Consider the following 15,000-nt stretch of genomic DNA (forward strand, 5'->3'; position numbering starts at 1 on the left):
ACCTGTCCACTCAGGGGCCTTTTCGATAGTTCCTAGCTCATAGTAACCGGCAATATATTCACATATCAAAAATGGAATCTTTGTTGAAGATCAGCAAGATCAACCAACGGATCCATATAAAAGAGCCATGGACTCTTCCGTTGAGGACCAGCAAGGTCAATCAACCAGATCCATGCCCAAATTCAGAAAACACCTCTTACTCCTTGTTCCAATATCTTCGCACATGTGGGTATCTTCGGCGACCTAGAGCCCAAGCACCGTATGGTCCAGCACCCTCTAGGATCCTTCGCAGGTCACCTAGCGCTTCACTCATAGGCCGCTTCCTTGGTCCCTCATCCACTGTATCGGAAGCTCACCATTTAAATCGAACCGAAGCTGGTCAAGACCTCGGCCGACCTTGCTACGCGAGACGTCCTCCGTTGACTCTCCATCAGCTGTTGCAACTTTATCTCCACGACCTTGACGGTCAAAATGCTTCCCTGGCATTCTTGACATAAAACAGTCATTTAAAAATAGGTCTTAAATACAGCTTCTCTATAATGAACTCTCGTCTTTCACATTGTTGTTCATATGTCCACATTACTTAATCCATATCCAATTCATGTGTATTCCTATTCTCATCCAATCACATCAATTCACGGTCAAAATGCTTCCCCGGCATTCTTGACATAAAACAGTCATTTAAAAATAGGTCTTAAATACAGCTTCTATAATGAACTCTCGTCTTTCACATCTATCCACATTACTTAATCCATATCCAATTCATGTGTATTCCTATTCTCATCGAATCACATTATTTTTCATCTCATCACATCTTTCCCCATTTACCCTCATCACATCTCATCCACTCGCATCAACCCATATTCCCATCCCATCACACCTCATTCATTCACATCTATTTCAATTTACATCACACCTCGTCTCATCTCATTCATTCTTATCCCGATTCACATCACATCATGTCTCATCCATTCACATCCCATATCATTCATTTATATCCGATTCATATGACATCACATCTCACTCACTCACATCCGGATTCACATCTCATCCATTCACTCACATCGACATCACCTCCTTTCACATACACATCCACATCCATTCTTTCACATACACATCCATATCCATTCTTCCACATCCACATCCATTCTTCCACATACACATCCACAATCATACTTCCACATATACATCCATATCCATTCTTCCACATACACATCCACATCCATTCTTCCACATACACATCCACATTCATACTTCCACATACACATCCACATTCATTCTTCCACATACATACATACACATCCACATCCATTCTTCCACATACACATCCATATCCATTCTTCCACATACACATCCACATCCATTCTTCCACATTTAAGTATTTCTCATAGATAAAATAAATTTATCTAAATTTTTATCTTTGAATTTAATTAAAATATTCATTAATTCTAATATGCTAGGAATTTCTCTTTTCTCATCTCAATGATGGAATTCCAAATGTCATAGGCATTCCTCTTTTAACATTTAATATTTCTCATAGATAAAATAAATTTATCTAAATTTTATCTTTGAATTTAATTAAAATATTCATTAATTCCAATATGCTAGGAATTTCTCTTTTCTCATCTCAATGATGGAATTCCAAATGTCATAGGAATTCCTCTTTTAACATTTAATATTTCTCATAGATAAAATAAATTTATCTAAATTTTATCTTTGAATTTAATTAAAATATTCATTAAATATGCTAGGAATTTCTCTTTTCTCATCTCAATGATGGAATTCCAAATGTCATAGGAATTCCTCTTTTAACATTAAAAATAAATTACTAGAAATTTCTCTTTTTCTAATTACTATTTATGCATAAACATAAAAATCAAATTTTCCATGATTATAATGAGAATCATTCAATTAATCTAGGATGATTAATCCTAGAATATGTTAGGAAGTCCTCTTTTCATGTTATGAATGAAAATGATTTATGTGTTTATTTTTTAAAAATTTTACCATAGCTTCGCTATTGCTATTACTGATAATTCTCAATAAATTTGAAAGAATAGAGTTTATTATTATTCATGTGATTAGAATAACCACTAATTAGATCATTATCCAATTATGGATTGATTCTTAATTTTACCATAAATTAAATAGCATAAAAGTATTAAAAAGCTATTATTTTGGCCTCCAATTAGACAAGCATAGAATTTACTTTTAGATTAGAGAAATGCTTCATGAGAAGCTTCATTTGAATTGAGAATAGGTCATAGGAATGACCATTCTTTGGGGGAGAGAGAGAAATGCTTAAAAACCATCATAAATTAAGCATAAATGGAAATTTATGTATTTCTTCATTACAATACATTAAAGAAATTCAATAGTATTCAAAAGCCATTCAAATTAATGCTTCTCAAGCTTGAGAGGGGTTGAGAAGAGAAACATTTGGAGATTTAAGAAAAAGAAGACAATAATCCACACTTTACCTCCTAAATTACTTGATTCTTTGATCACACAGAGTAGAGCCCCCCAACCAATCAATTGGTTTGGTATGTTGTTGGAGTCACCAAGGAAGATTGAAGAGAGAGAGAAGCTCCAATCTCTTCAATTTGTAGAGGATTTTTAGAGGATAATAGAAAATATCATTATTTCAGTATAATACTGGCATGGTATAGTTCTCATATTTTTTTACAAAGGGCTAAGGATCTATTTATAGGTGAGAGAGGCCTCTAACCAAGTCCAACTAGTTTCTAAAATTTTCCAAGTTCAGTTTGGCTGAATTTGGACAAGAATTGGACCTAGTTTGGCTCCCTTTTGATTTGGTTTGATCTAGGAGAGAGGAGAGATAAAAATATCACAATATTTTTGAGTTTAAAATTCCACCACACAAGAGAAATAGGCGCCTCCTTGAAGAGCTCCCTTCTCCTTACCAAGGTGTCAAAATTGAATCATTGTACCCAAAATATCTCTTTTTTTTAGTAATACTCATAGTTTTTTACTAATAAACCTTGTCCTTAATCAACTCTTCATCTTATGTGAGCATTTACTCATTTTTGGGGGTTTTCTTTTATAAATTGGATTTATCTCCTCCCCGCACTTGGATTGATCCTATTGGCCCATAGGAACCTTAATTGGACCATAATCCAAAAATTTCTGAAAATCTAGACCCTTAGGCTAAGGTCCTTTATACTTCTTTTCAATTAATTCCAAATGCACATTGGAAAGTTCTTTTTGAATTTTTGTTTCAAGGGAAACCATTTTAGACACTAGGAGGATTTTTATATCCAAAAATATCTCAATTTTGGATTACCTCTCTCTAGACATTTTCTCTCTCTAGGCTAAAACATGGTAAAACAAAATCTTTCTTTTATTTCAAAGAGAACAATAATTACAAGATCAGAAGGGGAGGTTCTTACACCTGTACACCTCCTCAAAAGCTGGAGGGAGGAATCTTACATCCATTGTAGACAGCCCCATGGCAGAGATACTTGATCTAAGGAGAGGGCAACACTTAAACTGATCAGCATACATGGATCTACCTGATATACATTTTTAGTATTTTCTAGTATTTTCTACTCAGTATCATCCTGGAGTCTTACAGTTCTGTTCTTATAAACTGTAGGACAATCAGTTTATTGTACTTTTTAGTCTCATTTAGTTGTTCTCTTTGATGAGACATCAACTTCAGATGTACTCTCAGTTTTGGTCTCATAGGCCATTATGGCCTCTTAGAGACGTTAATATATCATTTCATTTCTCTCTCCCTCTCCCTCTCTCTCTCTCTCTCTCTCTCTCTCTCTCTCTCTCTCTCTCTCTCTCTCTCTCTCTCTCTCTTTAATCGCTCATCAACCTGCTAATAATTGAGCTCCACATATGTTGGTGGTCTTGAGCTCAATATCTCAAAGACAAGGAGAGTGTGTTTGCTTGTCTAGCGGTTGTCAACAAGTTGGTAGCCAGTTGCCATTTGTCATGCTCTCAATTTATAAACTGGTTGTCAAACCAGTTTATAACCACCACTCGTTGTCAACAACCAGTGGTGGTTATAAACCCTTCCAACCCATAAACTGGTTTCAAAGGGGTTGGAAAACAAGGATTAAAAACCATTAAAGTGGCCCAATTCATAAACAGTTCTAACCAATGTTTTTAAGTTATCTACCAATGTTTATATAACCGGTTTGTCAACTTATAAAGTGGTTTTAACCATTGGGTTGTAAACCCTCACATCCTATTATATGGTTATCAACCGGTTGGAAACCTAGGTAAAGTTTTAACCAATGTTTTTAAGTTATCTACCAATGTTTATATAACCAGTTTGTCAACTTATAAAGTGGTTTTAACCATTGGGCTGTAAACCCTCACATCCTATTATATGGTTATCAACCGATTGGAAACCTATGGTTAAAAACGTGGAATCCACCAGTTAGACAAACCATACTAGTTGTTGTAAAGTTCTATGTTGCAAATCGCATGCTTTGCTCCTAACCTCTAAATTCATAGATGAATTGCCATGTGTTAAAGCAATTTGTGTATGTCTTCTTCTAATCATTTGAAAGATGTGCTACTACCAATGAATTCAAAATGTGCAGACTACACTTCAACACCATCTTTTAGTAGGGAAGGAGGGGCAGAAGTAAGACATGAATATGTTAATCTGAGTGAGGTTGTGGAGCATAGGCTTCTCCTTCCTACAGCAAAGGAAACCCCATTGTAAATGTCTGGTGTGGGAAGAACGCTTGGTGAGTGTTTTTCGATCTCCATCATCATGCTTTCACATGATGAGACCACACTATTGATTCAATAAGTGTTATCATTGTTGGCTTGGAAGAAGGGGAGGGCGATTTCAACAAGGAACCAAAGAGCACCACTCCGAGAACTAAGTTGAGTGCAGGAGAGCTATCACCTATGAGGCATGATGGAAGAAGATCTCCAAGTGGGCACAATCACACTACAAGCACAAAACCGGGGCAAGCATGTACTAATCACGTGAGTCATTCTAGGACGCTAAAGAAGAAGGGTTATCAGGGTGTGCTAAATGTTCAACTGTCACCCGTGAGGCAAGAAGGAAGCTCTCCAAATGGGCAAGATTATACTAACCATGTGACGCGTTCTAGGAAACCAAAAAGGAAGAGTTCTAATGATCAAGGTGAGCATTATTTATGAGTCATCTAAAAAGACCTAACCACAGTCCCTAGTACTAGCCACTTATATTTTCTTTTTCTTATAGTTAAAGAAGCTTCGTTGGATGTGACCTTGCACCAACTAATGAAGAGGAAGAAGAAGAAGAAGAGAAATACTGATGTTATGTCGCCCTCAAGGAGTGTGCACTCAAAAGAAGATATTCTATTGCCCAAGAAATCAACAAAAACAACTACAGCATTTGGGTTTGTAGAGGGTAAGAATAGAGAATTCAGAGTTAGAGATGAGCAAGCATCATGTGAGAATGAGAACGAAGTTACTACTAGGCTAAAAGAAGCCAACAATTTTGTTGGTCGAACCTCAAAACCTAAAGGGCGCAAGTTATGTTTGCAGCCATCTGTAAAGAACACTCCTCTTTCTTACTCCAATGATCTCCTGTGATTAATATATTTCAAGTTTCATTTTGTTAGTATCCCTCTATGGTCTTCTTTCAAATTTCAACATATACAAGAAGGAAACAACACACAAATAGAATTGTAGAAGAGACAACAATATTCATATATTCCAAAAAATATACATGTTTGTCACTCTGTGTATATATACATGGGCTAATTTTAGGGGCGATGGCAGGGAGGTGTCTGTGTGATGAATGTGAACAAGAATGTGATTGGATTGGCCTTGGATGACTGCTCTCTTCTACTCTCTTGACATTTCTTCCCACATTCTTTCCTTTGCTTTCCTCCTATTGGCCTTCTGTTCTTGCCTCCAAGCCTCCAGCTCAACTTGTCTCCTGGATTCCACCCATTCATCCACCTCAGCTATGCACCTCTCAAATTTGTCAACAGCAGCTTGGTGGGCTTGACCTTCCCTTTGGTATTGTTCTTCTTGGTGATGCCTACACTCTTCGGCTCCCCTTGCCAAATCTCCTGCCCATCTTATCTCTTCTTCTGCACGATCATGCACCGCTGAAATAATTCTTTGTACAGCTTTTATCCTGAATTGTTTAGCATGAAATTGAGTATATTTGTGCAGATTAAGTTCCTGTACACAAAGAAAAATGTTTTGTTAGAAACCTACATTAGGTGATGGAGACATAGATTATAAACATCACTTACATCAGGAATATTAAAAATCTTTTCTAGTAAAAGAAATGTGTTAAGGCATGTCCTCCATCCACAGCTATTATCACTTAGCTGGACTAACACCTTTATCCTTTGATATCTCATGGTCTCAATAAGATTAGGCTCCAATAATAGGTGTTCCACAACTGATGCAAACTTTCGAGCACATCTGAAAGGTCGACAAAAAAAGCATCAATTTATCCTACTTCAATAAATATATCTACATGATTGTGGAAGAGGGAAATGTCAATAGGGACTTACTCTCTAACGCGACCATGATATCTAGACACAGAGTTTGCAAAGTAACATGTATTTTGTTCAATGTCGTAAAGAAGAAAACTCCAATGTGCGCTAAAAAAACAAGCAGGACATAGGTGTTATAAAAAAACATACAAATTACCTAATAAAAATGTTGTCAGTTCATAACTTAACACAAAACTCACATTTTGTTATAAGCCTGACAATAATTTGCGCCCGATCAAGGTTGACCTCCTAAAACCAGGCCATTAGGTCCAAAAATGATGTCCCCTCATTTTGCAATTGCCATAACATATTTACTATTTTGTATCTCTTCTGGTAGAAGTGAGAGACAATACCTGTAGGCAACAATGAATGGAAAATAGAATTAGGATTTGTGAGAAAATAGAAATAGGATTTATGAAAAATAGAATTAAAATTAGAAAATAGAATACAGCACAATTATGCAAACATACCATAGTGATACATTCACGACTATGTATGTGACTGCCTTTGGTTGTGCCTCTGGTTGTGGTTATGCCTGCAGTTGGGGTTGTGCGTGAGGTTCTGGTGCAACATCTTGATGCGGCTTGTGCTTTTGCTCTTCGTCGAGTCCAAGAGCGGGTGTTCCTGTCATGACCAACACAGGTGTCCTCAACTAGCCTTGCACGAGGATGGAGGGACAGGACCATCAGGATCTCAAGCATGCGACGATCGCTAACAAAGATAGGTGCTAATTAACGGTCATATTTGTACCTCAATCTACGGAGTGTATCAAAATCCCTTGTAAGCCTATGGGCATGGGCAGCGAGGAAATATGCATCTTCAAAAAACTCTATGAGCCAATCTTTAGTAATTTCCTGTGGAGACATAAAACTGTAGATGCTTGCCATCACATGCCAATACTCCAATGTTCACAAATTTCACACACAAGCCTCTGAAATGGTAGCTTGGCTACTGCAAGTTGCATATGTCGCACAATATGTTGAAGCTCTCACAGAACTGTTATGTGAGCTTGATATCTTCTCCTCCTACCTTGCACGTGAAGCGGCTCCATAGGCCTTTCACTTGTATCTACCCTTCAAGAAGTTCGCTTGGTATGTGCCATCTAATAAATAACCTCAGTATAAGATGACAACCAAAAAATTATTGGGAATAGTACCAAAGCGATAACAGACAAGACGGATGCCAGCCCACACTAATTGCTTGGTACTGACCCACACTAACAAGATCTTATAGTATAGTCTGTGAGCATCATGACCCGAAGGGGGGTCAGTAGTACCAAGCGATATTGGGGCCAGCAGGATGCCAACGAGCCTCTTATCACTTGGTGTACTGACCTCTTAAGAAAAATAATCTCAAAAGGGGGTCAGTATTAAGGATGCCAGCAAGACTCATGCCAAGCGATATGGGACCTAAAGGATGCCAACGAAACTCGCATCACTTCGTACTGACCCCATGAGAAAAATGACCGTAAAAGGGGGTCAATACCAAGCAATATGGGGCCTGCAGGATGCCAATGAGACTCTTGTCGCTTAGTACTAACCTCGTGAGAGTAACGTGTCCCAAGGGAAGTTAGTACCAAGTGATATGGGGCGAGCACGATGCCCATGAGCCACCTATTTCTTGGTACTGACACCGTGAGCAAAGTGACCGCTAAAGGGAGACAATACCAAGCAAAATGGTTCCTGTAAACGAAACTCTCATCGCTTGGTACTGACCTTGTGAGAAAAATGACCACAAAAGGGGATCATTAACAAGCGATATGGGGCATGCATGATGCCAACAAGACTTGTGTCACTTGGTACTGACCCTGTGAGCAACCTATCCCAAGGGGAGTTAGTACCAAGCGATATGGGGCCAGCACAATGCCCACAAGCCTCCTATCTCTTGGTACTGACCCCTTGAGAATAATAATCTCAAAAGAGGGTAAATATTAAGGATGACAACGAGACTCATGCCACCTTGTACTGACCCCATGAGCAACATAACCCTAAGGGGGTTCAGTACCAAGTGATATGGGCCAGTAGGATGCTAATGAGCCTCCTATCGCTTGGTGCAGACCCTGTTAGCAACATTACCCTAACATACCGCAATACGTTAAGAAAGGATCATTACCAAGCGATAAAGAGCTCACAGAGTGCATCAGTACCAAGGGATATGGGGCCAGTACGATGCCCACGAGCCTCCTATCTCTTGGTACTACTGACCCCTTGAGAAAAATAATCTTAAAAGGAGGTCAGTATTAAGGATGCCAACGAGACTCGTGCCGCTTAGTACTGACCCCATGAATAACATAACCCTAAGGGGGTTTGGTACCAAGAGATATGGGCCATTAGGATGCCAATGAGCCTCACTTGGTGCAAACATGTTAGCAACATTACCCTTGTTGAGATATTGAGCTCATCTAGTGAGGCGGTGGACATTAACGACCCGCCTGGGGGATAGGTCCCACACTTACACCACTGGCATGGTTGGTGAGATCATGGGTGATATGCGGCCAGTGGGATGACAGGCTGTGTGACAGCCATTCTAGAGACTGGCATAGTTATAGCGCCAGCTCATTTTGTTGGGTTCACACTATAGAGAACCCTTGTATGTATTTGGTTGAGTACCTTTCATATTATGTGTACTCTTATCTTGTATATGGTGTGTTGAGTGTTGAGTGAAGAAGAAGAAGATTTTCAGCCTCTCACCTTGTGTGTTCTCTATTAGGGTTTTGTGAGTGTGTGTGTGCTTGCAAGAGCTCAAGCTCTCTTCCCCCCTGCATCTTTTCATGGTATCAGAGCCTGGTTCATGCTAAGGGCTGAGCTACAAGCAAGAGGACCACAGGAAGTGGTACGAGGGTAAGAGCTTCAACTACTCTTCCCTATTTGTGTTGGTGACTACACCCTTGTCGAGAGCTCTACAGGAGGCACTAGCAAACGATCTCTGATTGAGGAGCTTTCTTTGCAGGAGTAAAGCTATAGGGCAACTATACTGTCCTATCGGCGGACAGAATTTTTTTTGGTCGAAAACGCGTTTTGGGCGCGTCTGGACCTCCGTTTTTCAGAAAGCAGGCGATTTCGAGAACTGCGGGTAAGTCATCGATTCTCTGTGCAGAACTCTGTTTTAAGAACTGCAGGAAGACAGATTGGCTGTGCAGACACTGTGGGTGCTGCAAAGAGGTCAACAGTTGCCATTGGGTGTATGTATGCATATTGAAGTCACTGGTTGTGACATTTGAGAGTACTACAGTACCGCTGCAGAAATATAGCAGTTTGTGCAGGACAAACCAGAGTGTTGTTTTTGGTAAAATTGTGTGTCTGGCAAGATGTCAAATGATGGCATAACCCAGATTGTGGCTGAGAAGCTTGATAAGAATAACTTCCATGCTTGGAGGTTCAGGTTGACGAATTTCCTGATGGGAAAGGGCTATTGGGACTACGTAGAAGGTGAGCATGAAGAGGCACCAGAGATACCGGAAATCCGACTGCCTGCAGATGTGAAAGAGTTTAAAAAGACTGGAACCAAGGAGCCAGGAAAGTTATGTATTGGCTTTCCATTAGCATACAGGACACCATGATTGGGCACATTCAGGATGCCAAGTCCCCCAAGGAGGCGTGGGACACCTTGGTAAAACTCTATGAAACAAATACCAAGGCACGTAAGATACAGTTGAAGAATGAACTTCATACTGTGGAGAAAAAGAGCATGTCTATGAATGACTATGCATTGAAGATAAAGGGTATTGTGGAATCCCTTACATCTATTGGTGTGTCAGTAGATGATGATGATGATAAGGTGGAAGTCTGTCTATGTGGTCTCGGGCCACAATATAAGGCATTCAAGACGTCTATTTAGACTCGGGAAAATATTCCCAACTTTACAGATTTGGTGTCTATGCTGATTATAGAAGAGAAGAGCTTGGGTGAAGACCAACAGTCTTCACAAAACAAAAACAGTTTAGAGCAACAGGCCTTCTACACAAGTTCAGGTAGAGGATGAGGTAGAGGAGGCCGTGGACGCGGTCAAGGAGGTGGCCAAATAGGTAATCAGAATTATGGCCAGCAGCAGCAACAACAACAGTCCCAGAATACACAACAACAACATCAACAACACACAGGTGGAAGAGGCAAATTCAAAGGCAGGGGGAGTCAAAGAGGCCGTGGAAATTGGCAAAGGTAATATAATGATGCACGTGAATGCTTTTATTGTGGTAAGCCTGGACATGTGCAAGCAGAATGTTATAAGAAGCAGGCTGACATGCAAAATGGGAAAGTGCAGCAGAACAACTATGCATCCTCAAGCAGAAGCAATGAGGATAATGAAAGGTTGTTTGTTATGCAGCATGTCGTGAATGCCATGTCTGAAAATGTTGAAGCAGCACAAAAAGATGACACAAAAAGATGATGTATGGTATGTGGATTCAGGTGCTTCGAACCACATGACAAGTCATGGGGAGTGGTTCAAGGAGATGAAAAACCTTGAAAGACCAGGTTTTGTGGAAACAGGGGATGACACTACTCATCCAATTGCCCATGTTGGAGATGTGCCATTGTCTATGCAGGATGGCAAAGTGAAGTACCTTACAGATATACTTCACGTTCCGAACATAACAAAGAATCTGGTTTTAGTTGGCCAAATGATGGAGCAGGGTTTGCAGGTTCGGTTTAACCCTGATGGTTGTTATGTTGAAGACTTTAAAGACAAGTGCAGGTTGGTTGGGCAAAAGGCAACAGAGTGGGCAGAATGTTTACGTTGAATGTAAACATGCCTGAAATGAGTGCTGCGATGTTTGCAAATGGTTCAGGAATTGTTGCAGACACAGACATTTGGCATAAAAGAATTGGACATGTGAATGTGCAGAGAATAAAGTCTATGCAGACTAAAGGAATTGTGACAGGGCTGCCAAAATTTAAAGTGGAAGGTATGCAGAGAATATGTGAAGCATGCCAATTTGGAAAGCAAACAAAACATATATTTCCACGTAATAGATATGTGAGCAAAAATGCACTAGATGTTGTGCATTCAGATATATGGGGTCCTACGAAGACCATGTCTATGGAGACTGCAGGTATTATGTGACATTCATTGATGACCACACAAGGAAAGTGTGGGTATATTTCATGAAGGAGAAGAGTGAGGTGTTCACTCACTTTCAAAATTTCAGAGTTTTGGTTGAAAAGCAAACAGGAAAATGTGTAAAGTGCCTAAGGTCAGATGGAGGGGGAGAGTACTTCTCCAATGAGTTCTCTGAATTTTTGAAGAAGAATGGTATTCGGAGACAGTTTACATGCAGATACACTCCGCAACAAAATGGAGTTGCTGAGCGAAAAAACAGGCACATTGCTGAGATTGCGCAAGCATTGATGGAAGAGAAGAATATGCCGCATTGCTATTGGGCTGAGGCTGTTTCTACAGCAGTATACATCATGAACAGGACTCCAACTACAGCCATACATGATGTAACTCCAGAGGAGAGGTTTACTGGCAGAAAACCTGATTTGTCTCATCTAAAAGTTTTTGGATGCATTGCATATGTGCATGTGCCAGATGAGCTGAGAACTAAGCTGGATCCAAAAGCTGAAAAATGTGTGTTTATTGGATATTCCCTTGAGCAAAAGGGATACAGGTGTTATAACCCTGCTACACGTGAGTTGAGGGTAAGCAGGGATGTTGTCTTTGATGAGATGAGCAGCTGGTATGCTACTGAAAAAGAAGCTATTGGGGCTGATGTGAGTGGAAGTGTGGTTGCTCAGAATGCAGGTCAGCAATCACAGTCTTTGAGTGGACCAGGAGAGTCCTCATCTAGTGGGTCTGTTGATAGACCATGGAGTGGCAGGCTGCGTCATAATACCAATCCTGCAAATGTGATTAGTACATCACGTAAAGGCAAAGAGAAAGTGGTTGAGCCCCTTAGTATGCCTGACATTTCTGCAGGGCATTCTCATGTTGATGGAGAGTCTAGTGGCTCAGAGATGAGCCTTGATGAGGAGCTTGGGATCCCAGCTATGAGAACACCTGCTGTAAAGAGGGCTATGGAAGCCATGAATGAAAAACTGCGAAGATCTGGGAGAGTGAAAAACCCTGTGCAGAGATTTACATATGATGGTTATGTGGCACATCACTATGCATATATGGCAAAAGTTGTGCAGGTTGTTGAGCCCACGTGCATTGATGAGGCTGTTGGAAATGTGTGTTGGGAGAAAGCTATGGATGAGGAGATGGATGCACTATATGGAAATGAGACTTGGGATTTAGTGCAATTGCCTAAAGAAAGCCATTGGATGCAAGTGGGTGTACAAAGTAAAACATAACAGTGATGGAAGCATAAACAGGTACAAGGCTAGATTGGTAGCCAAAGGGTATGCGCAGACATATGGCATTGATTATGAGGAAACTTTCAGCCCATTTGCCAAGATGGCAACAGTGAGAGTTGTGATAGCAGTGGCTACATCAAAGCAATGGTCTTTACATCAGATGGATGTAAAGAATGCATTCTTGCATGGGGATTTGCAGGAAGAGGTGTATATGTTACAGCCACGTGGTTATGAGGATGTGAGTCACCCCAAGCATGTTTGCAGGTTGAAGAAAGCCTTGTATGGCTTAAAACAAGCACCAAGAGCATGGTCTGACAAGATTTCTGAATATCTTGTCACTATTGGCTTTCATGTAGCCAATGCAGATTTCTCATTGTATGTGAGACATGGTGATAGAGGGGTTGTGCTTGTTGTCATCTATGTAGATGACAACAAGCACATTTCTCATTGTATGTGAGACATGGTGATAGAGGGGTTGTGCTTGTTGTCATCTATGTAGATGACTTGATCATTATGGGGGACCATGATGAGACATGGTGATAGAGGGGTTGTGCTTGTTGTGCTTGTTGTCATCTATGTAGATGACTTGATCATTTCTCATTGTATGTGAGACATGGTGATAGAGGGGTTGTGCTTGTTGTCATCTATGTAGATGACTTGATCATTATGGGGGGGACCATGATGCAGAGATCTTTGATGTAAAGATCTTGCTTAGACAGACGTTTGAGATGAAGGATCTGGGGGAGGCTCAGATATTTCTTGGGCATTGAGGTGATTAGGTCACCACATGGTATTAGATTACTACAGAGACAGTATGACTTGGACATGTTGTCCAAGTATGGTATGACAAGCTGTAAGCCTATTTCCGTGCCATTGGATCAGAATGGCAAGTTGAGTGCAGATTCAGGAGAGATTTTGGAGGATCCTACTATGTATATGCGCATAGTAGGAAGCTTGATCTACATGACGATCACCAAACCAGATTTGAGCTATGCTGTTGGGTTGGTGAGTCAGTTTATGCAGGTTCCACAGAAACCGCATTTGGATGCATTGAGACGCATACTGAGGTATGTGAGGTCTACTTTACATTGTGGACTATTCTATGAGACTGGGACAGAGATATGTGTACATGGGTACACAGATGCTGATTGGGCTGGTAGTATCTCAGATAGAAGATCTACTAATGGCTTCATGTTTTCTTTGGGGAGTGCTGCTGTGACTTGGAGTAGCAAGAAGCAGCCTACGGTTGCTCTATCCAGTACAGAGGCCGAGTACAGAGGAGCTGCTATGGCAGCATGTGAGGTAGCTTGGTTGAGAAAGCTACTTGTAGATTTGGGTCTATCAGTGTGGATAGACAAGTTGTCATATTCTGTGACAACATTAGCAGTGTACAGTTGGCCAGGAACCAAGTTTTTCATGCTCGCACGAAGCATATAGAGGTCCACTACCATTTTGTCAAAGAGAAGGTCTTGGCAGGAGACCTTGACCTTGTTTATGTCAGCACACAGAGGATCAGGTAGCTGACATCTTCACCAAAGCATTGGGTACAGAGAAGCTTCGCAGATTCAGGGCTTCACTTGGTGTACATGAGATGGAGTTGAGCTCGAGGGGGAGTGTTGAGATATCGAGCTCATCTAGTGAGCTCGAGGGGGAGTGTTGAGATATCGAGCTCATCTAGTGAGGCGGTGGTGGACATTGACGACCCGCCTGGGGGATAGGTCCCACACTTACACCACTGGCATGGTTGGTGAGATCATGGGTGATATGCGGCCAGTGGGATGACAGGCTGTGTGACAGCCATTCTAGAGACTGGCATAGTTATAGCGCCAGCTCATTTTGTTGGGTTCACACTATAGAGAACCCTTGTATGTATTTGGTTGAGTACCTTTCATATTATGTGTACTCTTATCTTGTATATGGTGTGTTGAGTGTTGAGTGAAGAAGAAGAAGATTTTCAGCCTCTCACCTTGTGTGTTCTTTATTAGGGTTTTGTGAGTGTGTGTGTGCTTGCAAGAGCTCAAGCTCTCTTCCCCCCTGCATCTTTTCAACCCTAACATACCATAATACATTAAGAAAAGGTCATTACCAGGTGATAAAGGGCTCACAGAGTGCCTACGAACCCATTATCACACGATATTGACCTAAAAACAAACCCTTATGTTTAGGTCAAAAAATCTCAAAATACCTGCTGGCTGCTGCTGCAGACGTGA

The sequence above is a fragment of the Cibotium barometz genome, chromosome 33 (assembly GCF_041138505.1).
Source record: "Cibotium barometz isolate CiBa-2024 chromosome 33, ASM4113850v1, whole genome shotgun sequence".
NCBI lineage: Eukaryota > Viridiplantae > Streptophyta > Polypodiopsida > Cyatheales > Cibotiaceae > Cibotium > Cibotium barometz.